This window comes from Ambystoma mexicanum, chromosome 10 (genome assembly GCF_040938575.1).
Source record: "Ambystoma mexicanum isolate Mex_15411 chromosome 10, UKY_AmexF1_1, whole genome shotgun sequence".
NCBI classification, from domain to species: domain Eukaryota; kingdom Metazoa; phylum Chordata; class Amphibia; order Caudata; family Ambystomatidae; genus Ambystoma; species Ambystoma mexicanum.
In genome coordinates, this window is record NC_090932.1 from 197,879,097 (window position 1) to 197,892,337 (window position 13,241).

At 50.9% G+C, this 13,241-nt stretch overlaps 1 protein-coding gene across 2 annotated transcripts in view; it reads right to left on the minus strand.

Annotated features, from left to right (window-relative positions):
• The window catches only part of LZTS1 (leucine zipper tumor suppressor 1), a 277,681-nt gene extending 266,842 nt beyond the window's left edge, over positions 1-10,839 (minus strand). Inside the window, exon 1 of one of the 2 annotated variants that reach the window (XM_069617716.1) lies at positions 10,493-10,839. The gene's annotated coding sequence lies outside the window, so the exon portion shown is untranslated. The other variant, XM_069617717.1, reaches the window with a different exon arrangement.
• Between the last annotated feature and the right edge of the window lie 2,402 nt (positions 10,840-13,241).

The following is a 13,241-nucleotide window of genomic DNA, read 5'->3' on the forward strand; positions in this document are numbered from 1 at the left end:
GCTAGTCTTCTTTTTTTCAGGCTCATGAGGCCAACTACAAAACATAAATAGAACCTTATTTTCTTATTATTAAGATACCCGACCATCATTCGCTTTGGTATACTCAAAGCATATTAAGCCCTGAAGAAGTGCAGACTATAATATGAGTTTCATGTACTGAAACTAAATTGCTACCGAGCTTAGGTTTTGGGGGTACCATTTTTCATGGTAAAGGCGACTGCCCTATTTTACAATGTTTGCAATTCTGGTCAATCTTAGAGCAATCTCACAGTTCTGGACGTATAGAACTAAAAGCCGAAGAGTTGGCTTTTCGCGAATCATTTGACCACTGAGCCTGGCACCATGGGATCACCTCATTGGTGATTGCAGACCGGTAGCAGAGTGCCAGGAGGCTACTTGTGGGGGCAGCGACCTTTTTAAACACCATACCATTGCATAACACATTGTAAATCTCTGCCTCTTTGGCAACTTGTGCAGCTTGGGCTGCGAGTCCACACTTTGAGCCGTAGTCTCATCATCAGTTAATCTCAAGCATACTCAGAGTCCATTTCCCTGAACTCACAAGAAGCAGTTAATGGGATTAGTAGGGCTTCCTGCGCCGCTATTAATTCCATGGAACTCCGTGCATTGCAAGCATGTATGTATATATATGTTGCAAATTAGCATTGGTGGTGGCACAGCATACTAGTACCCTTGCACATATGCTATCCTGCTAATCTATATTAGATTCACCCAGATCAAGCACATGCTTCAATGGACACAGACCCGCCTCAAGACCCGTTTACCTTTGCTCGTTGGAAACTATTCACTGATAGAAAACTAGCAAGTACCCCTTAAAGATGCCCTTGAATTGTGGGCCTTGAGAGGATAGGTGGGGAATCAGGCAGAGGTATAGTAATCTTGATGGTCAATAAAGTTAGATACAAATAAGTACTTTAAGATACCATATATCCGCTTTAAGAAAGACCCAGTAACATGTCTTAGTAGAAGGTCACAGTGGGCAAGACGGCTCAGCGTTTTTGTAAGGTTCTTTAGATTTTGCTCAGTCCCTCCTTTTCTGGGTTGGTAGCATACCTCAGGGGAACACGTCTTTCTTGCAAGCAAGATAATGCAGAGCAACAGAAGTTGGAATTCCGGTCCTGTGCTTAGAGACTGGTCTCTGGTATTGGGTGTTTTATAAAATATGTATTAAATAGGCAATAAGCCACGAGAGGTGGGGCATTACCGCTTCAGGTAATGCCCGGGGCCAATTGTTACAGGTCTGAGTAAAAGCAAGGGCCTTACGCAGGCCCTGTGGCTTTACCTGAAGTGGTAATTCCCCCTTTGCAAGGAGCTTATTGCTATTAGTACCCTGGCCCGTAAGACTTTGGTACTAAAAGCAATATTTTTCAGTTGAGAAAAGCTCTGGCATTTTGCAACTGCAAAAAGAAAAAAGAAAGAAAAATGGCCGCTAAGGAAGGGGAAACGAAGTCTGTTCTCCCGTTCCATGGTGGCCATTGAAAAAAATGTTAAAAAGTAAACAGACAAAATGTCCGCCATGGAATGGGATAAGGGACTATGTGTAGTCCTATCTCCCTTTCCATAGTAGCAATTAAAAAAATAGTAAAAAAGTAAACAAACAAAATGGCCACGGAACGGGATTAGGGACTACATGTAGTCCCTTCTTCCTTTTGATGGTGGCGTGTCACAGATCGTGAGCGGACTCGCGTAGGACAGAAGTGTTCCCAGCACATCTGCTCCCGAAAAGGATCCAAAAGTAAAAGGTAAGTGAGGGGTGAGGTAGGGAAATTTGTGGATTAGGAGGGTAGGGGAGGAGTGAGGGGAGCATTTACCTTGTTCCCCGGCAGGGAAGATGGCAGCCTCAAGCCATGAGGAGGCGCGGAGTAGCAGGATTACCGTCTGGTAATGCCCCCGTTCCCAGACTCCTCATTGGCACGGAGGTTGCCCACCCTCCACCCACAGGGTGCTAATTTCAATTAATTCATTTTAGTATGGTTTCCCTGATCCTAGAGTGGGCATGCAACTCACAGTGCCAAATCCTTTCCCTTAATCTCCAAATACAAAGCTATGCCACGCCCCAACGATATGCTGTTATGGCGCCCAGTCTTCCTCCAGGGTGCCTGCACTTCGTATGAAGAGCATGCACTTTTCTTAGTATTGCCACTCTCTGTGGTGCCCAAACCAGCATGCACACTCTCAAATGGTAGAATTGCACTCCTGGGATTAGAATGCGCATGCACACAGCTTCATCACACATGCAGGGTTGCGCTTCATGCAGCTTCTGAGACCCTGTGCCAGGTTGCGCCATTACCTTCCAACTCATGGGTCTCTACAATGTAGTCTGTCTCGAACAACCCAGCCCTCACAGTGTGTGCCACATACGTGCTCCCACTCACTTCCTAGCTCACACATTCACTCCCAGCACATGCTCCAGGCAAACATCCGAAGAGACCGTCAAGCTCTCTTGGTTGCGCCACAAAGCAACCGCACTGGCATGGGCTTCTGAAGATGGCGCAAGTCATGGCACAAACACTGACGCTGTTCCAATTAACCATAGCCCCAGCTGATGTTCCAGTCAGCTGCAGGCATTTCCATGGTTACAGGAGCCGCAGCTTCCAAACTATCCTATGCTATCAAATGCCCTAAAAATCCGTTGAAGGGGAATTAAGGAAATTAATAGAAACATAAAATACACGTAGGGCCCGATTCATGGACATTTTTGCACGGTTCAAAGTGACTTTGCACTGCTGAAAAGTGACTTTGCACTTCTGACACAAACCCTGATGCATGGAACTGTGCAAACGTATTTTTGCAGTACAAAATTAACTTTGCACTGACTCTGCAGGGTTTCTGTCACTTTTCATCACTGCAAAGCCACTTTGAACCGTGCAAATAATTCCATGAATCCAGCCCTTATACTCACCAGGTACGATTAGCTATGTGATCATTCTTCAGCCTCCCAGCAGCATGCCCCTCTAGTGCATGCTAACATGACATCATCCATGACATCATCAATGACATCACTGAGAATATCACAATTGCCATTCGTGAATGCAAGAGGACTGAGCATGCAGCATGGTTACAGGATATTTCCTTTGCACTGTGCAGAGCGTGCAATGAACATGGCTGCAGACCATGACCCATCGGCAAAGTAGGCAGGGATAATTGTGCACGGGAAAAGGGGCAGGGCAGGCCCTACACACCATTGTGCCCCTGTCCCACTGTCCTGAGAGGTTTTTAAAAAAAATGAAAAGCCCTGTCCCAGTATTGGAGAAAGGGAGAGTGAACTCTGACAATTTAGCATACTATGTATAAAGCAAATACATCTGTTTAGCAGTTTAGCTTAGTTTCGTTTATTAATATACAAATAGCCACATGGCTTTGTATATACAACAAAATACAGACATAAAATCACATTACTACAATACAAAACAGTAGCATATGTTCCGGCAAATTATAACAAATGATAAAAGCCAGAGAGTTCATCATAAACAACTTAAAAATGGATCAAATAAATCTTGTGATATAACAAATATCTCTGAGCTAAAAGCAACATAAACGTTTCTGAATTTCGACACATTTCCAATCAAATGTTGCGATGTAAAAGATCAGGTTATGATCATTACCATCAATGCAATTAGACCAGAGCCACAGCTTGCCAGTGCAATGATGGGCATTATTAGAGGAGTGGATAGAGCTTTGCCTAATCAGCACCAGGCTCTCACGGTCCATTAGCAGATGAACCAGGGCTTCCAAGCCTAGTGTGCGGCCGCATAAGCCACACTAGCGCTCTGATCTAGCAATGCCATGTTATGCACCTTTGGGTGCTAGCGCTTCACTGATGTTAAACTTTAGTAGTACATATGGCGCTATTTGGAAAGGCGTCCACGTATGACGGTTTGGGCAAGCGGGCAGGTCTATAGTCGCAATATGAGCCACTGTGACTTTTGGTGTAACGATACATCAAGTTTTGATCATAACTGAAAGGGGTTAGCACATTTTTTAGCCTTGATTTAACCAAGTAGGGATTGACCAAGAAAGAGATGTTCGTACAGCCTACCTGCCATTTGGAATGACACGATATCATCGCGCCTATGGTCCCTAGTGCCTTACAGGTGTCTAATCGAAGACATGCAGCCAAGAAAGTAGCCACTGCGGTACCATTCTGGAGAACCCGCAATTGTTCACAGCACATAACCACCCTCTGAACAAATTCCTGGTCTATTCCATTGAGATATGGGTTAGACCTGTTTATATGTTTGTGGCCATCGTGTTTTTTTTATTTTGACAATCTGGCCCCCCTATCTCTCGCCATTGACCATGATGGACAGGGCTAATGGGAATGGGAATGTAGTCAGACACCTCTGGAGAGCCAGAGGTTGCAGACCCCTGCTGCAGGGTATGGGATAGGACATATCTCATGCAGGTAGGGTTCAAGCACAAAGTACATTGCCCCGACATTGCCCTGTTCACAGGGGCCACAGTGTGTGACTTTAGGAGGGAGGGCTAAGGATATTGCACTGGCAGCATGGTTGCAGCCTTGCTCTGTGTGTTGTGCCCAAAGGGCTTGATCACAGTTCATCCCTTTTTGGCACTGATGGCAGGGATTCTGCACACAGGAATGGCTGCGGGCATGGATCCAAGCATGGGTGCAGGCATGGGTTCAGGCATGGATGCAGGCATGGGTGAAGGCATGGATGCAGGCATGGGTGCGGACATGGGTGCAAGCATGGATGCAGGCATAGGTGCAGGCATGGGTGCGGGCATGAGTTCAGGCATGGATGCAGGCATGGATGCAGGCATGGGTGCAGGCATGGGTGCGGGCATGGGTGCAGGCATGGGTGCGGGCATCGGTGCAGGCATGGGTACAGGCATGGGTGCAGGCATGGGTGAAGGCATGGATGTAGGCATGGGTAGCGGGCATGGGAGCAGGCATGGATGCAGGCATGGATGCCGGCATGGGTTAAGGCATGGATGCAGGCATGGGTGCGGGCATGTGTGTAGGCATGGACACAGGACATTAATGTAGGCATGGATTTGGGAATGGGTGCAGGCATGGAAGCAGCCTGGATGCAGGCATGTGCGTAGGTATGGATACAGGGAATTGACGCAGGCATGTATGCGTGCATGGGTGCGGGCCGTACCATTTGACCAAGCCGCTGAGGGCAGTCTGCCTGGTGTCGTTAATGATGTCATTTGTAATGTAATCTGCCATGCTATGTGTGCATTTATGAGCAGTGTACACCAGGAAGGTGGAGCGATATGTTTGTAGCTACCTGTCACTGGCAAATGGAAGCGCGATTGGCAAATTTAGATCGCAACAAGAGAGCCCCTTCACCAATGCCTTGAGACAAAAATGCTTTAGCCGAAGCGAAATCCAAAACGCTCAAAACATATGGAAATCGGGCTCTGTTCACATTTCCTCTTTCTCTGCTACGCGAGCGAACATTTTTTCTCCCTCGCAAAACAGCCGTCATTGTGAGTGACTGCCGCCCCCTCACACTCTGCCAGCGCGGATGAGTCAGCTGGTGGGTGGCAAAGTCTGCCCGTGCTGGGCCACATTAGTGGCGCCAAAAGGCAGGTGGCTCTTGGGTGCGGCGCGGGGGGGCTCGGGCGCGAGGCACAGCCTGGCAGCCTGGAAAAGAGGGGTGTTTTAACGGGTATCTGAAAAGTGCTGGTGGCATTCTCGGATTTTGGCCCCCTAAAATCTCTGCATAGCTGCCCCCCCTCTTTTTTCAATCGTTATTTTAGCTGTTATGGGCCCCTGTGCTGCTGCTGGGTGCCTGACCGAGAAGACCGGAAGCGGGCGTAGATGCACCCGGAAGCAGGCCCCGGTTCTTTCGCTCGTAGTGCCGGGTTAGTTCAGCAGCTAAGGTCACTCGCTTCTTGCCCTCAGCTGAGGTCAGGGGCAATTGTTAGGTGGGGGCCCATGATGCGTGGACACAGCTTTGGCAAACGCGAATGCGGACATTAATATGTTTTACAAAGCCCATCACAGGAGCTGATGTGACGTGTAGGTTCCCGACCTCTAGCCTCCGACCCCGTGTCATTACTTTCTGCCCGGAGAACCCCGTGGCACGAGCATCCCATCTGCTAATCCCCGCGCCGAGGCCCGGCGCAGAAGCATGCATTATTGATTGGGAGCAGCTTTGGCACAGCCCACGCCCTCCTCCCCACCTCCACTCTCCCCTGAGAAAAGGGATAGTGTCTCCCTCCTCCCCCAGGACTCGCATGACTGGCTTTAATCCACACTGAGGTCCCGAGATCGAGTACTGTAGTGAGACTCAGAGGCAGCAAGGCCGTGCAAAAAGTTATGAGTAGCCAGTGTCAAGATATGTCACCATGTCCCCGTGGCTCAACCCACAGCTGCCCATGGGTTTTATGGGCTTCTGGCAACCGTGCCCATTCCTCTCTAGGGAACCATTCGCTTACGTAACGACAGCCGGAAGGGCTCCAGCAAACGCAGCTTGTAAGGCGAGCTCTGCAAAGCGTACATTTAAAGCCCCAGAAAGAAAGCAATATAGAAAGGGATTTATTGCCGTTTTTTTAAAACTGCTGACTGGAAACATGGAGGCAGTTGCTGGTGGGCTTCCCTGATGCCCGTGGTCCCTTTCAACTGAAAAATGTGAAAGGCCCCGACGCCGTCTCTGGGCTAAATTGTCTCTCAAAGAGGTCAGTTTTGGGAGATGAAAGAAAGTGCTCCTCGCACAGGTGAGCCATGGTAGGAAGCGGTGGGCCCAGAAGAAAGCAGGAGTTGCACATGGGCTCCATATGTGTTGCTGGCACTGGGTGAGTGTGGGAGCAAGGCTCTAGCACCTAGCGGCCTAAGTGCTTAGAACCTTCCACCCAGTGCCAAGAGGGAGCAGAACATTAAGTTCGCTCAAGCCGGAGTTGTGGGAAAGTAAAATGGCAGGCGCTGAAGGGCTTTTATTTCCATTAGCTAAGAATCTAATGTGCTTTTTGTTCTTCATCGGCACAGGAAGAGATCCTCATCACCCATAAAACACAGCACAACCCCACCCAGGGTACCTCTGCAGCAGGAAACCTGCAGTCTGGAGAAAGTAGTCTCGTGGAAGCCCTTTCGTGGGCCCTTACAAATTCCAAAGGCTGTTGTTTATGTCCCTTCTCGAGAGGGTAGAAGTGATACAGTTGTGGGTATCTGTTATAATGTGACTATGTTTGAAACCTTTTGATTTGTGTTGCTTTCTCTTTTTTTAAACAAAGCTGGAGGATATCTGTATCTTGGATGATTTTGCTATTGGTAGCCAGTTCATTGGATTTGGCCTAGCGTTTCACATCACTTCAATGCATAACTCTTGTATAATACATCCATTACCCACTCTTTATGGAGCAAAGTATTGTGCTTGGCCCACGTTACTTATGGGTGAGCCACAGGCATTTGAACGTGTGGGTCCCTGGCCTCCACGGAGTGGCGCTCGGTTAAGACGAATCCTGTCCAGCACCCCGCTCTCCTCCTATCATCCGCTCTGCACTGTTTTTTTCCATGTCCCCTTTTCATCCTGGGATCCTGTCGTTTCCCCTTTCTCTTTTCGTGGCTTGCCCCCTTTTCTTTCTGCGGCAGTGCCCTTTAGGCGATCTTTTGTATTTGCGTTTGCTTTCTCGCGGTTGGTTTTCTTTTCTCTCTTCGCCCCCTCCCTCGAGGTCTGTGTACACCTCCTCTGCATGCCTCTTCCTTCCCTCTGGCACTCTGGGTCTCTCATCTACCTCAGACCCCTCTCCGTCCCATGTTTTGTTCATTCCCCCCTCTGGCATGCCCCTTCCCCCATCTGCCCCAGCTCTATCCCCAGCTCACACTCTCCCCCTAGCATGTTTTCTCCCTCCCCTTCTCTTCGGCTGTCGCCCTCTTCGGTGAGTCCTTTTCTGCATTTCCCTGTTGTGGAGCCCGGGCGCATTGAAACGGCCTGTATCATTTGTTGCCATTGCATACCCTTTAACTCAAACGCTTTAGGCGGGTGTCGCCTGACCTGGGGGTCAATTCACAGAAACACTCCAAGCCCAAAACCAGTCCATAGATTTCAATGGAGGCATGGGCTCTCGTCCATCAAACCCCCATGTTTCTGGTTTCACCCGACCATAGCGACTGAAAAGGTTGAGCGCGATGCCCATCGCAGCTGTTCAGCGCCCCCTTTGCCACCCTTGGCCACCTGCACTTTCACTGCCACAGTAAATCACATCACTCTTCATAGGACCGTTACTGGATAAGCTTAGTACACTGCAGCTAGGGTATCTGCTGGGCATTTAGTCGGAGGTACATGTTTCTAGCCATTATCAATGTGCACAGCTGATGAATCCAGCATTTCATAGGCCACCTGGCAGACCTCGGATCGACCCAAACTGCTCAGTCCTCTCGGGTGAAAGATCCTACACACTACAAGGGGAGGTTTCACTGGGGGCGACAGGGCACCGAGACACATGCAGCAAAGTAGAAACACGCAGTGCCCTGTGAATGCCCTTAGCCTGTCTTTCTCTGCCCCCCGCCCCCTCACTCCGTGGTCCCCTTCCTGCTTCTCTCACCTTTCCCCTCTCAGTCTCCCCCCTGGTCCCTTCTCTTTCAGTCACGCTCCGTATTTTCTCGCCCTTGCCTCTCTTTTTCTCCTTCCCTTCCCCCGTCTCTTTACTTTGCTAGCTCTCTTCACCTTGCGTCCTGCTCTCCCCTCTTTCTGGCTGCCCCCCTTTGTCCCTTTGCTCCGTCGCATCGCCTCCAGCCCCTTCTCTTCATCCCTCTGTCTTCTCTCGTTCCATATCCCTCTCTCAGCCATCCTTACTCTGTCACCCTTTCACCAATCCCCTCTCTCGGGTCCAACTTCTCTTTCCCTCGCCCTTCCTTCGCGTTCTCTCCTTTTCCCTCCGCCCACGTGCAATATGTCTCTCCCCTCTCAGCTCCCCCTCTCCTTCTTTTCACCCCCAGCCTGTTCTCCCCCCCTCCCCCATCTGCTCCCGGGCCCCTGTTGAGCTGTATCTTACAGCTCGCGGGATAGCGCCTTGGCCGCCCGCAGAGCGCTTCAGTAGTCAAGACGGGGGATTGAAACAGCTCAATCTGTTCCTGCGACTTTGTGTTGGAAATATAGGGTCGGTGCCTTCCTCTTTTCTCCCGGTCCCTCTCTTCCTCCATCTTATCTAGTGCCACTCTCACTCTGCCACCCTCTCTCCCTCCATCCCTACTCGCTCCATGCACCCCCTTCCGCTGTCTCGCCCCTCCACCCTCTCTCGCACTGTCTCTCTCCCTCCCCTCCGAGCCCCTGTTTCCTGCCCTGCTGTGCAGCTCGTTTGCACCCAAGGGTGCTTTAAATTGCCAGGGGTCGGTCTCAACATTGAGGGCGACTAAGTTGCGTCCGACATGTGCATTGAGAGGCTGGCACTGTGCTCCCTCATTTTGAAATTCTCCTGCGAACTTAACCCTAACTTAACTCTCGCACCCACTTCTCCCCATTACCCTGACCCACCCTTTCCCTTCTCTGTTATTTGAGTTTCTTGGAGGTCTCTTTCCTCCCATCCCCGTCTTGCTCAAGGGCTGGAAGCCTGCTCACCCCCGAGCCAAAGCGCCAAACCCCAAACCCAGTCATCGTATACCTTTTTAACCGCCCCCCCCACCCCACATCCTTCGGCTTCGGCCAACACAGGGGCGCATCCCCAGATTTCAAAGAACATAAGTGTGTCGAGGGTCTGGCACAGCACCCCCCCAAACCCACTGCCCCCTCCGTCCAGAAATCTCCCCTTCGGGCATGTTACCCCTAGCAAAAGAACCCGTCGCCTCTGTCACATCAGCGCCAAGAAGTCATGGAAATCATGAATGTTGCGCTTTACAAATAAAGAGAATACTATTAATACTGGTTAACATAACAGAGCCCCTGCCCTAATTCACCCCTGGCATCTGCTGCTCTCCCCATATCCCACGCGTACTTCCTCTGCGCCCCCTGCGTAGCTTGTCTCACCCGCTTCTTGTCTCTTTCCCTCCTGCACCCCTTCATCCACTTCGCGCCTTTTACCCACTTTGTTCCCTTTCCTCGCCCTCCTTCCCCCGCGGGTCATGGATAGGCTTCGAGAGAGTTTGGGCAGCTCCTCTTCCGAGAAGTGTCTCTGGGTACCGCTCCCGCCTGCCTCCGCCCTGGACACCTGCCCGGGTCCATTGTCCGATTCCAGCGGCACACATTCGCTTTATATCGGGGGCTTTCCTGCGTCTCTGCCCTGACCCAGAAGCGACATTTCCTGCCTGTCACCCCCTCGGGGTCCGCGTGCCCCGGAATGCGCTCCTGCATCTTTTTTTCGGAGCTACTCCAATAATCGGAGCGGCGAGGACGCCCGCCCCGCCTGCCACCCGGACCTTCCAGCACCCCGCCTGCACAGCGTGGGCGGGGGTAGCCCTTACCTGCACGGCTCCCGGCCAGAAGCGCTGCTGGGCGGTTGGCACTAGGCGCCTGGACTGGAGTAGCGCTCACCACACAGCTCGAAACAGAAGCAGAGAAACAGATACCTTGTGGTGCGCAGCTCCAGTTCGGCATCGCTCGCTCCATACAGAGGCTTCTAGTCACCAAGCTCCTGGCATCAACTTCCCACAGCCCTACCCCTCGCTGCCCATCCCGAGCTCCCGACTTCTCTGCTTCTGGGAGAAGCGGGGTGGGGGCGCCGGCTGCATTCGCGGCCCTGATTGGCCGCCTCGAGATAAGCAGCCTGGCAGACTGTCACCTCTCGGGGCTCTGCTGGCGACTGGATGGATGGAGGGGGGGATTGGATGGGGTTGTGGAGGGTGAATGGGTGACTGACACGGGTTGGATGAGTGCATGGATGGAGATGAAAGGCGATGGGTGACAGGAGCAGCGGATGATGGGGAAAGTTGGATGAATGGATGGGTATGTGAGCTGTTGGATGGATGGGGCGATGAGTGGGAGCGTGGGCATGTTGTTGGATGGATGGATGGGTTCGTGGATGGCTGTAGAAAGGCTGTGGAAATGGGTAGATGTAAGGGATACATACGGGTGGGCACATTTATGGATGAGCAGGTTGATGAACGAGGGCTGATGAGTGGGTGGCTGTCATGTGAATTAGTGGGTTGATGGTGGACGGCCACTGCATTAAAGGATGTAGAAGAGTGTTTGAGGATGGATAGGCATGGGTGGGTGGATCAATGGATGTATGGTTCGATAGGAGGGCGGAAGAATGGACGGTAGATAGATGAAAGGATGGTTGGTTCGATGGATGAGGATGAATGGGTGGAGAAATGAAGATGGATGGATGAAGTGATAGTGCATGAGGACACCAGATTCCTGGATAGGTCGGATGGAGGGAATTGGATTGATGATGGAAAGATAGATAGATATATAGAAAGATAGATATATAGATAGACAGATAGATAGATAGATAGATAGATAGATAGATAGATAGATAGATAGATAGATGTGACTGGTGGGAATGGATGCATGCAATAATACAGTGATGTTTTGATGTGGGAGCAGCCATGGCAAGGTGACACTCAAAGACTCCTCCCCCCACCCACACACACTGCCAGATGTAGTAGCAGGAGTGCCAAGGTGGCTGGTGCAGCCCCAGAACCCTGCACTACCATGCCACCACTTGTGGTAGCAGGAATGCCAAGGTATGTTGCGAAGCCTCAGGACCATATGTGCCATGCTGTCACATGTTGAAGTAGACATGCCAACATGTCTAGGGTAGCGAAGCATGAAGACACCCATGCTGCCAGGTATTGTTGCAGGAAGGCCAAGATGATGAAAAAGGCCTCGGCACCCCACGGCACCATGCCCCTATCTATGGTAGCAGGCTTTGCAAGGTGACTAGAGATGCCTGGGGATGCCACAGCCTCATGCTGCCACATGCAATGGTAAACATGCCAATGTGACCAGGAAGATCCAAGACACCCATGCCAGCAGTCGTTGCAGCAGGCTTGCCAAGGTCACTAGGAGCGCTGCATGACCCGACACCACCATGCTGCCACATGTGGTAATATGCATGCTAAGGTGGCTTGGGAAATATAGGGACTCACACCCCTATGGAGTCACATATTATCTCAGGCATGCCAAAGGGACTGGGAGCTCCAAGAACCCCCACAAGTCCATGCATTGTTGTTGGCACGCGAAGATGACCATGGAAGCCCCAAGACCACTCTTCGGCTTGCCAGCATGTGCGGTAGCAGGCATGCTAAAGCAAGTTGAATGTATCAGCACCCTAAACACCCATGCTGTTGCATGTGGCAGCAGATAGACCACGCTGACCAGACTGGGGAAGCTCCAAGATCCCATGCTGCCACATGTAGTAGTAGGCAAGCCAAGGCGACTAGAAAATCACCTAGACCCTACGCTCGTATGCTGCCCACCCAGCGTGGCAGCACACATACCAAGGAGACCCCCCCCCCCAACTTATGCCACTTTGAATCCCAGCGGGAATGTTAAAGTGACTAGGGAATCTCCAGGAACCCCCACCCCCATACCCCCCTGAGGGCCAGGAGACAGTGCCATTGAGGGGCCTTCCGTAGAGGAGGCCGGTGCCTTTTCTGCATTCAGGGATGGCTTTGTCTGACTTGTAGATGCATTTAATTGCATGGGTTGATGAGGTGGGTTCCCACACTGGACTGTCTCCCGGCATGTCGTCTAATCACCTGACTCGGGCACGCACACACAGCTCACAGATTTTCTTGCACAGCGAGGGGAAGTAAGTTTGGTACCAAACTCACCCTGGGAACTAAAGTCATGCACAGATCATCCAATGGCAATTTGGAACGTTTCTCAGTTCTACAGAGATTCAAGTCCACTATGCAAGACTGTTTCATGCCGTGTTGCATTTAGTTTTACTGTTCAGTCCTTGTGTCACTAAGCCTCCCATTCTCTCAGGCACTGAGCCCTTCACCCAAGCAGTCATTCGTTTAGGCATCCAGTTGGTCATGTATTCAGTCAGCCTGCCATTTGCTAAATTGACCAGTAACCCCCTCCCCTTGATATTCAGTCAGTCATGCTTTATTCAGCCACCACTGCAGCCAGCCAGTAATTAAGCCATTTGCAATCACCTATGCACTCATATCTCCAGTCAGACATTCAGACCCGTAGCCAGCCAATCTACCCCTTTGGAGTCTTGGCTCCCTCTATCCAACTCCATCCCTCTACCCCCCTTCCAAGAAGTCTGCGAGGTGTGTTCTTACTATAGAAAAAAGTCTTTGGTCTTCTAAATTCTTCAATGATCAAATTTAAGGGTGGGGGTACCCGTAGCCCTCTAAG